General features: G+C 42.5%; 1 protein-coding gene across 3 annotated transcripts in view; it reads right to left on the bottom strand.

Moving 5' to 3' along the window:
• TSPAN9 (tetraspanin 9) overlaps window positions 1–14,415 on the bottom strand; it is a 262,785-nt gene that overhangs the window by 219,008 nt on the left and 29,362 nt on the right. The window lies entirely within an intron of this gene.

The raw sequence follows: 14,415 nt of genomic DNA, 5'->3' as shown, positions 1-14,415 counted from the left end.
TATGGAGAAAGTTAATCGGGAAGTGTTATTTACCCCTTATCATAACACAAGAACTAGATGGCAACTGATTAAACAGGCCGATGATTTAAAACAAACATAAGAAAGTACTTCTTCACACTCAATACTTCTTCACAGTCAACCTGTGGAACTTGTTGTCAGGGGATGTTGCGAAGGCCAAAAGTATAACTGGGTTCGAAAATGAAGATAGAGGATAGGTCCACCAACAGCTATTAAAGAAGACAGACAGGGACACAAGCCCATGCTACGGATATCCCTAAATCTCCAACTGCCAGAACCTGGGACTGGTTGACAGGAGATGTATCACTCAAAATTGCCCTATTCTGTTCATTCCCTCTAAAGCACCTGGCACAGGCCAATGTCAGAAGACAGGACACTTGTCTAGGTGGAGCATTGGCTTGACCCAGTATATCCATTCTTATGTACATAGGCATTGCCATGCTACATCAGATTCATGGTCCACCTACTCCAACATCGTGTCTCTGACAGTGGCCAGCACTAGATGCCGCAGAAGATGTAAGAACCCCATAGTAGGCAGATGGAGCACAATCTGATGCTCAGAATGGTCTCATCTTACTCCCTAAAAGAAAGACATTGGCTTAAAACCTGAAACATGAGGTTTAATATTCCTTCCAAACTTTTTAGCATTAAATCTCAGTATTCTTGATATCCATAAATGTTTAATCCCTCACTGAATCTTGCTAATTCTTGGCCTCAACAACACTGTGACAATGAGTTCCAAAGCTAATTACCCATTGTGTGAGAACCCATATCCTTTTATCAGTTTGCAATTTTCCACCGGTCAATTTCATTCAATGTCCCCTTTTTCTTGTATTCTGAGACACAGAGAACAGCTCTCCTTTTCTGTAATTGAAAATAATTAGAGTTGAAAGGTAAGAGTCACATGAACTTACTATACATTTTTAATAATTCCAAGTATTTAAGTCAAATTTTAAAGAAAAGTTCTCATGCTAGAATCTTTAGCAAGTCAATGATGCTGTAGGCGAAAAACTGTAGTAAGATAAGTTATATGCCAGACCAAAGCTGTTTTGAAATTGGAGTGTATAAAATATTCAACGCCTACATCTGCATATAAGTGAATGCATAACAAAATAAATAATATCATCTACCTCTTATATAGCACTTTTCATCAGTAAATTTCAAGGTATTTTCCAAAGGACAGTATCATTATCCCAGTTTTACAGATGGGGAAACTAAGGCACAGAGAGGGGAAGTGACTTGCACAAAGTCACCCTGCAGGCCAGTGACAGAGATGGGAATAGAACCCATGTCTCCTGAGTCCCAGTTCAGTGCTTCTGACTAAGACCAAAATAAATATGCAATAAAAAGATCTTAAAGTCATATGGCTATTTTTAATATTGCAACCCATAAAAATTAGAAAAAAAACCATAAAGAATTTGCATATCCATATTTATCTTTCTGTGTATCCTGCTACTACCCTCTCATTCATCTAATGGTTCATCAGCCTACTTTGATACATTTCAAGTTGGGTCACTTTAGCTGCTCCAACAAACAAGAGTTTGTTTTACTTTGGCTGGATTCCCCAAAACTCGACCTCAGATCCACTGGCTGTAAATGGCTGGTACTAACGAACTCTAAACCACTGTCCCTGTACAAATAACTATTGTTAAAATAACTTAAAGAGTTTAGTCTATGCATTGTTCTGGGTTGCTATCAAAGGAAACACTCATACAAAAATATAAAAGCAGGAAACATAGCATAAATGGATGCTTTTGGGACTGACCCTTTGCCTGCTGGAGTCCTCATAATTGGTGAATCGTACCAATAAGTAGAAGATGCATGGTCTACTGTTTTAAAAAGAAAATAAAAACTGGAGCATCAACTGCTTATGATTTGTGACAAATCTTGCAGGTCATTGTTGCCCCCAGGATTTTATTTTATTTTTATTTTAAGAGGTCGTCGGTTACAAATGTCACTGATTGCAAAAGGTAATACATGGAGCTAGGAATCTTCCCTTTTGGAAGTAACAGTATTATAAACACATACACGGAGTCACGTACATTATTTCTCTACAAATTTCCCTCTCCTTTTAAATTCAGTTGGCAGATGTAAATTCATTAATTTACTGGAAAGTTACCATGAAGTTTTGATTGCCGACACATTTTCCCACTGAGCATCATGGAACATCAATATTATGACCACCATTGTGGTCTCCTTTCACTGTCCTGTGAAGACCAGATTTGCATGCAGTATTCCAGATGTGGCTGCATGAGAAACACACAGGAGCAGCATGACCACCTCCCTAGTTATGCATGAGATCTCTCTCTACCAAGGCGGAGAGGGAAAGGCCAAAAAAAAAAAAAACCCACTTTGAAAGCAACGTTAAACTTTCAGCAAACAAACAGAACGCATAACCACAAAACACACAGGAAATATGTTTAATATTAGATTTAAACACAGTTCACGTGTTGTTAAATTTATACCACATCATGTACATTAATTCATTAATGCCAATTATTGAACAAAATACAACATGACAACATACAGCCTTGACTCTGACTTTGTCCTGCTAATTTTTATAGACTGTAATATGTCTAAGCAATATATAACAAGAGGAGAAACCTGTACAGGTTTAAAAGAAGCATATAGAATTGTTTTTAAATTGTAATTTTAAAATCCATAAACATTAACACAATGTTGACTGAAAAGAATTCATGGAGACATTTATGAAATAAAATAATGGCTGCAATTGACATTTATAAAACATACATTTTTAAAAACCAAATACATCAGAAAAATTGTAATTTTTAAACAATATTATATGCTTCAATGAATATAGAAACTAACAGGACAAAATGGAAGTTAAGGCTGCATGTTGTGATGTGTGTATTTTGTTCAATAATTGGTATCAATGTGTTAATTATTTTCAGTAGCATCACATTATGAGAGCTCTTTATTTCATTTGGTATCCAGTAGCATCCCTAGGTCTTCCTCAAAATCATTGCTTCTGTGACTGCCACCCGGCAATCTGTACCTGTGCTATTTCCACTCTAGATTCATCAGTACTGAAGCGCACCGCATTTCATATACCCATGACTCATTCTCTCCAGGTCACTTTGCACTGTATGTTTGCTGCTCCCCTCACTTTTGGCACCATTGGTAAATTTAATCAAAGTTGATTCTACATCTTCCTCTAGATAGAGTAAAAATAACAACTTTGAGTCCAACAAATACTTCCCCTTGTGATGCCCCAATTGATATTACTTACACTGTTTGCTGTTCAAACTATTTCTGATCAACACAATGGCATGTTTTATCAGGTTGGTGTTTGTCCCAATTTCATTTTAAGTCTACTGTTTGGCACTCTGTCGAAATGCCTGACTAAAATCCAGATATGCTATTAGCCGCCATAATGACCATCAACCCAACCAGTAATTACATCAGAGAAGGATTCAAGATTTGCTTGGCATAACCCATTAGTAATAAGTGGGAGCTTCCCGTTCAAGTGATTGTTGGACACACTCCTCTACTGGCCTCTGGGAAAGGATAGTGGGGGTGAATTAAATGGAATATAATAGGTTTTCTACTTCTAGTCTCTATGATTCTATACTGCCACACTGCACTTATTCAACACTTTCCCTCCCAATGGTCAGAAATGATCTTTTAAGTCATCAAACCTTTCACGCAAAAGGATAGCTAACTGTTCATTAATTTCCTAATTCTTACCTTTAACCTTCTTAAAGGTTCCTCAGATGACAGACAGACGACATTTTAATTGCTACAGTTACTTAGAGTAAGTTACTTGACAGGATTTTAAAAGGTCTTGAAATATGTTTAAAAAACAATTAACCATAGAAATTAGAGAAGGAAAAGTTCTACAGTATTACTGTCATCTAATCCCCCTGCCACCCACACTGCAGCAATATCTAGCAAGTAGTGAAGAAATTACAAATAAGGACAGATTAAAAAGAACTAAATAGTATAGCTTGACCTAGAAACATCAAAGGAATGGGGAGAGGTAATGGTCTACCAATATTTCAAGGGCATGAACACAAAGAATGGAGAGGAATTATTTAGTGTGATCCATAGGGATACAACTAGGGGTAATAGCACAAAATGAAGAATAGGAACATTTACGCTGCGTACCAGGAAAAGCTTCGGTGTATTCAGCTCTAGAGGAAGCCTGAATGCCTGGAAATTTTAAAAACTAAACCGGACAAAGTGTACTATAGGGAACAATCCAACACTGGAAGCAAGAAGGCCTGGGTGGTTGTTACAAATATAAAGGGAAGGGTAACCACCTTTCTGTATACAGTGCCATAAAATCCCTCCTGGGCAGAGACAAAACCCTTTCACCTCTAAAGGGTTAAAAAGCTAAGGTAACCTCGCTGGCACCTGACCCAAAATGACCAATGAGGGGAACAAAGGGTTCTGTCTGTCTGTGTGATGCTTTTGCCAGGAACAGATCATAAATGCAGCCTTCCAACTCCTATTAAGTTAGTAAGTAATCTAGCTAGAAAATGCGTTAGATTTTCTTTTGTTTAATGGCTGGTAAAATAATCTGTGCTGGAGGGAATGGATATTCCTGTTTTTGTGTCTTTTTGCAACTTAAGGTTTTGCCTAGAGGGATTCTCTATGTTTTGAATCTGATTACCCTGTAAGGTATTTACCATCCTGATTTTACAGAGGTGATTCTTTTACCTTTTCTTTAATTAAAATTCTTCTTTTAAGAACCTGATTGATTTTTCATTGTTCTAAAGATCCAAGGGTTTGGGTCTGTGTTCACCTGTACCAATTGGTGAGGATTACTATCAAGCCAGGAAAGGGGGTGTAGGGCTTGGGGGGAAGACGTCTCCAAGTGGTCTCTTTCCCTGTTCTTTAAGACGCTTGGTGGTGGCAGCATACTGTTCAAGGACAAGGCAAAGTTTGTACCTTGGGGATGTTTTTAAACTAAGTTGGTAAGAAAAAAGGTTAGGGGGTCTTTCATGCAGGTCCCCACATCTGTACCCTAGAGTTCAGAGTGGGGAAGGAACCTTGACAGTGGTATAACAGGTTTTTTCCATCTCTACCCTCTGTGATTCCACAAATGCTTCCACTGGAGAGACAGAGTTCTTTGAAAGGTGATAGAGGAAGGAGAGAAACCACCAGGAAAGAGAAGAGCAGCTCCTGAGATTTCTACCCATTGCCAGTCTGGAGACATGGATATGAGACCTGATTTTTCTTTTATGTCAAAGATAAACAGTTCAGAGCATACTGAAGTAATAAATTCAAGCAGAAAAATGCTCCAGAAAGAAAGCTAAGAGGGCCCCAAGCCTAGCAAAGGGTGTGTTTTGGTGGCTCCCATGATGAGAGAGGACCAAGGGACAGGATGGGCTGGGTCCCGCAAGACTTCCAGCCCACCACAGGATACCTGGGGTAGGCATGATGTCTCACAGGATTTGGCATGAGACTCGAAGCCAGGATAAGAGCTATGTGCTCAGAGCCACTTCCAGTTTGCTGGTTTCCAGCAGTCAGAGGAACAGAGCACAAGGATCATAAACAACAGTCTGGCAATAATCTACTTGATTATGCAGGACATATGGCTGGCTGGCTGCAGGGCTGGGACCGAGACTCGGGGGCACAGTAGGACTAACAGACCCATTGCAGCCACTTGCTGCATGCAGGGCCATGTGTTGCCTACCCCAGAGCAGGAAGGAACCAGGAAGATCAGGAAGGAGAGAGGAAAGAGGCCAGAAGGGGAACCGCGTCCTAAGTGGCCAGGGATAGGGAGACTCATGGAGATGATGCGGTCCATTTCAGACCAGAGCCCTGGAAAACAATGGTCAGGCACAGCATAGGACATCTTGGTCCCTGCAGTAGGGTCAGTTCACAGTCAGGGCCCACTCGGAAAGCAGGGGCAGGCCCCAATGGTTCGGCCTCCTCAGTGGGCATATCTGGGGTTCAGCACAGCCCCCCAAGTGTGACCTCATGACCTCAGGCAGGCAGTTCTGGCGAGAGCAATAGGTTAGGCTCCGGATGGCTTCAGGGTCAGGAGGGTTATAGAACATGCCACTTGTCTGCATGTTCGGGGTGGGGGGCCCCCAACACCCAAGCTCCCTACCCCACGCTACCAGCCTTCCAGCTCCTCAGAGAGTGGCCTTACAGATTCCAGCATCACAGCCCCTAGCCCCACAGCTCCCCCTCTCCCTGCCCCACAGCCTTTATTGCAGCAACCCAATGGGTCTATTAATGTGGGTTTTAACATAGTCTCATATGCAGCTGCCACTGATCAGTTTGGGGCCCATCTTTTCCCGTTAACATGTGAGAAGATATGTCGAGCTGAGTATATGGACATATTTTCCCTGCAGTTCAGGTAACCTACATTGGAGGAAAGGCATAAGGCAGAGAGGAGAGAAAAAGATAGGACAAAGCATCCCAAGATAGATAGGAACTGGGACAAATGGCTTGCGGCCAACATCATCTACATGGGTGTGATGGGACAGCTATACCCAGCAATGTACGGGCCCATGCTGAAGTATTTGGCTATTATACCTAGGGCATATAATACATTTTCTTCAGGCACCACTTGGCTCTTGTATGATGAGTACTTTAGAATGAGGGCAGCCCCACCCAGTGCTGGGATAAAACCGATCAGGAACGATGGCTGGAGTGCATGGCTCAGGGGAACCCGTTAACTGGCCCCAACGCCGGTAGCGACCACATACTGGTAAAGTCAAGGTGTGAAAGTGGGGACAGGGGTAGACTTGAGGTGCCAATGCCTGATCAGCCAAGGTTTGCATGCCAGGAGTACAAGAGAAGGCAAATGTTTTTGTACATGCCGTGGGTTTAGTCACAAACGTGGGCATTGTGGAGATAGTCACGTCTTCAGGCTGTCCACGTTTTAAGCGCACCTTCCCCTGGGGCATGATCAGCAGCCCAAAACCACACAGAGCAAGGGCAGGGACAACATGGCTGAAAAAGATGTCTCCAATTAAGTTGGGTGTCTTAGCCCTCCTTTTAAGGGATTACCCCAACGTGGAGGATTCAGTTCAGGGTTTCAGGATTCCGTATGAAAGGGAGAGGATACACATAATAGCAAATAACTTCAGATCAGTTAAAGGCATGGAGAGCAAAGCCAGGCACAGACCCAAAAGAAGGTTCGTTTGGGCCTTATCCTGAAAATGCCATTGCCTAATCTCTGCATCTTCCCCGTGGCCTAGGAAAATGCCTGGCGAGTATCATCTCATTCAGCATCTCTCATATCCAAACAGGGGATTGGTAGATGATGCAACTTATGATGTCCTGGGTCTTGAACCTAATTCTGGGAGTTCCCAGACAGCTGCCGCACCCTGGCCTGCAGCCTATGTCTGCCAAAACCCTGGTGGACCGAGAAGCTAGTATGACTATAGGTTCAACTAAGGCACCACCTCGGGAGCCCTGATTGGAAAATCACTCAGCTTCACCAATTGATCCAACCACGCTCTTTAAGCCAGAAGGAGGCACAGGAAGTTTGTCTGAGCAACAAGGTGATTTCCTGTTGTGGATGCATTGGACCCTGCTTGTGCCTGCCTCTTGTATCCAACCCTGCTCCTGATTCCCGCTCCGCTCCTTGCTCCTGCCTCCCCCCTGTTCCCACCAAGCTCCTGCTCTGTGCTTGATCCTTGCCTCTTGTCCAGTTCCTGCCCTTATGTCTCACCTCCCATCATCAGTTACCACACCTGGTTCCAACTCTGGCCTCTGACTGCTGACCCTCACTCTGGCTTGAATCTGGGCGCTGGCATTTGGTATCTGACCTCAGCACCAACCCTCAGCTTTGATTCCTGGTTCTGACTCTAGCTTGACCCCTGACTCTGGTAAGCGGCAGTTGACTCTGGTGCCAAACCTAGGCTTCGTTCCCCAACCTGGATGGCTGCTCCACCCACTAGATGTGACTCCTGCTTTGACTACTAGGCCAGACCGCTTACATCCTGGTCCATAACACGACCAACCCCAAGTTGTACACCATTTGTTATGCATCACTTGACACAATGATGCACACAGTATGCTCATACGACCCTGCTGCCTTGCTTGTAAAGAGGGACATCAAGTCAGCCTTCTGCCTCCTCTGGACTGTGACTTCCTTGGTTTTTCCTTCAACAGTCAGTTTTATGTGAACAAAGCAATGCCCATAAGCTGTGCTATTCAGTGTGTGGCCTTTGAAAAATTCAGTAACAGTGCTGGACAGGGTGGTCAGGAGGACATAGTTCCTGGACAATTGTCTGTCTGCAGGCAGGGCCAGGACAGGCAAGTGTGATGGGCTGCTTCGGGTTTATCAGGAGGTAATGGGAGAACTGGATGTTCCCCTAGCTGATGAAAAACATGAGGGACCTGCAACCAAGTTGATGTATCTAAGCCATGACCTCAATCACCTTCCTTTGGACAAGTTCACAATTCTAAAAGAGATGGTTGTTACTGTCAGCAGAGCCAAAAAGGTTTGTCTGGGGATCTCCAATCTCTGTTTGGGCCATCTGAACTTTGCATCCAAAGTCATAGCTCCCGGGCATGCCTTCTGTGTGTGGTTCACTACAGGAGCTTCCCTGAATACACTGGGATTGCATTCTTGAAAAGAGCGATGGATACCGAAACGACATATACTGGGGAATTTTTCCCCATAAGAAATAATGAAATAAGGGTGGGCTAATGAAATAAGGGGGGATGCATTCACAATTTCACCACACTTGCCTAGGACAATGCTCTTTTCACCTAAACAGTGTACCTTTTTTAGAATGACAGGCTATACAGTACACATTTGACACATAAAACATTGAATAAAATAATGTAGAACCCTACTACCACCATTCAAACGCATAGAACATTTTAATACAGTAAATACAGTACAGTAACACAGTATAAAACAGTGTCAATTACACTAAGCTTAAGTAGGGTGGCAGCTGGGTTTTCTTGGGCTGGCGTTTCCGTGGCTGGCTTTTTGGTTGCAGAAGTCTTAAAAAAGGATTTTGTCGATGTCTACTCTCCTGCATGAATCTTTGAACAATAGATCTCCCTGTAGCAAGCCACTGCATCATTGAGAGCCCTGCAGACTCTAGCAGATGGTTCATGAAAAGGATCTGTATTATTTCCATCATCTCATCTAGCAATCCAAAGAAACAGGAGAGATTCTTTGTCATCAGACTCCTGGCTTCCTGCCCTACGTCATCGTCATCATTGTCCTTGCTTTCTTTGGCTATCCCTTGTTGTTCCAGCTCAATCAGTTCCTCATTTGTCAGTTGCTCAGTGTGAGACTCCAAAAACTCCTGTACATCATCCTCCTCCACCTCCTTGAAACTGACATCCTTCACCAACTTGACAATTTTCTTGGTCAAGAGCGGAAATGGCATCAAAACCCACAAAGCTTTGGACAGCATCTGGCCGCGCATGGCACCAAACACAGTTCATACATTGCAAAGTGACCTCTTCCCACAATGCGTCAATGTTTTCCACCCCATTCAAGATGTTGTAGGACTTCCAAAACTCCTTTACACTGGGCTTTCCTTCACCCGCCATCTCCTTAATCAGCATGGAGAATGTCCTCCGTAGGTAATAAGCCTTAAACGTGACCAGCAGATGCAAGTACAGTACTGTACTGTACATTAGGGAAACGTGTTCCAATTCACGTTGGTTCCAATATGTGCAAACGACAGATATGTGGATCAGGATCAACGTGAATCAGAACACGTTCCTCTACTGATGAGCAACAGATATCCGAAACAATGGATAACGGGAAAAATGTATACTAGGGACCCCCTATACTGCTACTTATAGGGTACGGGCCCCGCTCCACTTTATAAGGTTCTCTACAAGGATGAAGAAAGACCTGGTACTGTTTCCTCACTCACTATAATGGCGTGTCCATATGGAGGGATGTTTATGTGCTAGAGGTTGACCTGCAAGTCCACTCAGCTGCAACAAGGAAGATAGGTTTTGGCTTGTATTTTAGGGGGCTTTGCTGTTCCCATGACTGGCTCCAGGAGTGATGGGAACTAGAGTTTGAAGACATTACATTCCTGCAGTTCTTCCCTATTCTGGTGGAACTCGCTGATTTAGGTTCCAGATCCAAAAAGGTAACATAGCAGTCACCCTGAGAACAGCTCCCTACAAGACAGGGGGAGCATATCTAATCCCCTGGGGGCAAATATGAACCATAGGCCAGGGCACTACCCCAGGGGAACTGTCCCAACAATGCACTTGACAGTGACGCTGACTGGGAGTTGAGGTTTCCTTCTGCTTCAACCCCCAAAAAGGGGAGGGATGATTGTGGGCAAGCGGCAGCACTCAGAGACCCACCTAGTGTGATGATTGGCTCCCGCCCCCCCACGGGAGACCCCAAGAATTGGCAAAGGATCAATGGGATGCGAGTGAGTGTGCTGGGCTGTCTCACAATGCAAACCTTGGATGTAATTTGACTAATCAAGCTGCAGTCTGGTTAAAACCCAGACCACATGTCCTGGCATCATTCTGTGCAGTGAGCACACCAGGTGCTCCACTGATGACTTCTCCAAGGAGGAGAGTTTGAGTCCTGAACACCTGATGTGATAGTCTTACTCTCAGTTCCTGAAAAAACTGCACCTTCCCTGATACAGCCTTTACTAGAGCACAGAAAGATCTAAGTTGGACAAGATGTTAACATGGAAACAATTGGGTCAGGAATATAGATACTGGTAGATAAAGTGGGAAAATAAGGTTTCGAATACATAAGTCAGAACCAATTCTTTAAAGAATTGGACAGCTTTGATTTACACTTCTCTGAAATCTAGCCTAAGTACTTGAACCAGTTGCCTCCTAAGGACCAGGAGACATTCATTTGAAAGTGGCTGAAAATACAGTGAGCACAACAAATGCATACTTAGTGTCCAAGCAGACCCTACAGAAAGGAAGGACCTTCGGAGAGTGCTGAGCTCATGAACTGCAGAAGTGCAATATAGCCAACGAACCTAGATCTGTTGAACAAGCTTTGAGAACAGCAATGAGGAAGCAGCAAGCAGAGGGAGACCAGAAGAGGAGACTCATTTGTCATGTGAAAGATAATAGGAAGAGGAACACGATTTCTAAAGCAGCGAGAGGGATGGTCTGACCTATCATTTAAAGGCAACAGATTTATTTTTTCCTGATTTAAGACTGACTATATAGATTAGGAGGGAAAACAGTTTCCTCTGATTAAAAAAATAAATAAATCTAAATCCTAGTTGGGGAGGAGTCTTACATCCCACGAGACTCAGATTAGAAACAAGTGGGTTTTTTGTGGCACCAAAGAACTTTTCAGATAAAATAATGAAAAAGAGTCCAGGCTTCAACAACCTGAGAAGGGACAATAGCTAACCCCTACGATATCTCCAGGACAAAACATTCTCCCCACTCTGTAACTAACTAATCCTTTTGCCTGCAGGATGCTTGCACCTACTAATGTCTAAGTTTATGGTACCTTAAACTTTAGCTATATCCCAGTAACTTAAAGGACAGGATCATTTACAGTTTTGGCTAAAGGCCTTCAACTCCATTCTAAAACAGGGACCTCTGCAACTGAAATTACCTTGACCTAACAAATAACCACGCCCAACATTGTTTCACTTTGGAATTTTCCTTTTCTATTGGCCTAATGGAAGAATTTTACAGGGTGCCTCTGTAATCATAATCATAATATTCCCGACCAACATTAATTTAGCCCTATGGAAAAATAAAAGCCGCATCTTCATGTGGCAAATAATACCTATGTGAACTAAAGTTACTGTGTCAAGAAATCACCCACGTTAGGGATAATCAAATATAATAGACATAATCAGACGTTAGCTGGGTTGTGCAACAGTCAGAAATAAACGATGTTCATTTTAAGGTTTAGAACAAACTCTCACGTAACTGGGGACCATCAAGTTGTGCGTGTCGCTAATCTATGTTGCCACATGATTGTATTATGGTTAGTTTTTCTTTCCACTTCCTTCCTCATTTGCTGCAGCTTGTTTCAGATTAAATTATAAACTCTTTGGGACTTTATCTTCCATGGCGTTTGTAGAGCACCCATCACAATGGTGCCCTCATATAATTATCTTCAGGCTCTATCTGACCAGTATCAGCACCCTGTTGTACAAACACATTGGAAGGGACAGTCCTTGTTTTAACTGACTGGACAGACTAAGGGTGGGAGAAAAAAAGTACCATTATCCCAGTTGTTCAAGTGGAAAACTAAGCGACAGAGATTAAATGACAATTCCAAAATCATACAGGGACCCTGTGGCAGAGCTGGGGATTGAACCTAGATCGCCCAAATCCCAGTCTTGCGATTATGGCAAAGGACTATTCTTCTCCTCTGGCCTCTACTTGGGCCTTCCTGAAGACTTTCAGCACACAATTAAAAGCATTCTATGCTATCATAAACTGCCCAGCCCATTCTAATGACTGCTCACCAGACATATATAATAATGAAACCCCTCAATTACCCCTTAAATTCCTTAGCCCACTTCTTTTCCACTGCACAGAAACAAAAAGATGGGCCTCACAGTGCGTACTGAAGGTTAACAAATCAGGCCTCTGGTGGACCATTTCTATTTGAACATATAACTGAAGACCCTCTTTACTAAGCGATCATTTACCATTTGTACCATTCCCTTGGGCAGTTGCTTAAGACAGGTTTCACACTATATTCTATTTAATTTTCAAACAGCCTGGTGAGCCTATTATTTCACTATTTATGGTAGTATCTGTAGTACTTTGCTGTAGTATCTGAGCTTATTAACTTATTTAATGTGCAAATGTTAGAAGCCAGATTCATTTTTTACTTTTAAACATATAGTTATTTTTTGGTAGAAAGTCCAGGAAAGTCCCTCTGCTCAGCATGGCACAGTCCCACCTTCTCAGCAAAACCAGATGAATTTGAAAATAAAAGCCGTGAATTACAATAAGGTTTCTGAACTCCCACTTCTGACAGCAGCCAGCATGCTAAAAAAGCGATGTGATTTGTTGCACCAATGTTAGAGTAGAGACCAAGTTCTCAACCTGCTGTGAAACTTACTTCAGCATCATAAAAGGAAGGGCAGGGGGGAGGAATTGTGTATTACAGCGTATGTGAGAAATGTTTGAAATCTATGGTCTTTTTGACACCTGTGTGCATAGACCAGCATTCTGGGAATCAAACCCATGTCCATTTATTAGTGATATGAGATCATTTAGCTTAAATTAGTGTAAGACATATTTCTACATTGCCACCAATTTAATCCAGATTTGTAACATAAACATTTGCCAAATAGTACATCCCAGTGCCCAGTGTTATGCGATCATGTAACTTAAGACATTCTCATAGTGCATATTCCCCTAAGGGGGCAGAGTTAAGGCTGCCAGAGGAATTCTCACTTTTCTACTATTTCTGGGGTTAAACATTATACTTAATCTTATATTAACTTTTGTAGTATCAAATTTTAAAGAGATCACAACACACAGTCATTTCAACTGAGACATGGAGAGAAAGAGAGAACACCCTTGTGTAGCAATAGCCCATTTCTAGCTTCCCCAACTATTCATCTTTTCACATACGCCTCCCATCAACTAAAAGGAGACTCTCCATTGATTGAGACCACAGGAAACACCAGACCAGACCAGTGGTCCTTCTAGTCCACTATCCTGTCACTGATAGCACCCACTGCAAGATGCTTCAGAGGAAGGCTACAAAAAAACCTATAACATGCAAATATGCAGCAACCCACAGGGAAGTTTCTCACCTAACTCCAGGCAATTAGTGGTTGGTTTATACCGTGAAACATGAGGCTTTCTATGCCTTATAATTTACTCTACCTATCTTCTGTAACTGTGAATTTTCTCTGTATGTCTAACATTCGCTGATAAACTCTTTCCTCAATATCTTGCAACAGTGAGTTCCACCCGTTAATTATGCACCATGTAAAAAAGAATTCCCTTTCATCCATGTGACACGTCTTGCCTTTTAATTTAGTTGAATTGGGTGTCCCCTTGTTCTTGCACTAAGGCAGAGGGAAAACAGGACTGAACAATTTATTTTCTCTATACTGTTCGTTACTTTATATGCCTCTTACGTTTTCTTCTTATTCTCTGCCTCTCAAAAACACACAGTCCAACAGGGAGATTTTCAAAGGCTCAGATGGCACTTAGATGCCTATCTGGCATCTGAGCCTTTGAAAATCTCCCTCCTAATCTTTCTCACTTCTCCTCACACGGACAAGTCTTTTTACCCCCTTCTATCTTTGCTCTCTCTTTATTGAGATGAGGTGAGCAGATATGAAAATAATATTCAAGATGAGCGCCTGCAGTTTATTTTCACACCAGCATGAGCATGTTTTCAGGATTCACTTCTAGCCCTTCCTTAACACAGCCTAACATTTTGTTGGCTTTTTTTAGATCACAGTACAATTTTTGTCCCATTGAGCTGACTGTTATGAC

This window comes from Lepidochelys olivacea (genome assembly GCF_965140295.1).
Source record: "Lepidochelys olivacea isolate rLepOli2 genome assembly, chromosome: 1".
Taxonomy (NCBI): Eukaryota; Metazoa; Chordata; order Testudines; family Cheloniidae; genus Lepidochelys; species Lepidochelys olivacea.
Note: the sequence above shows the minus strand (reverse complement) of the source record. Positions and strands in the feature narration are given on the sequence as shown.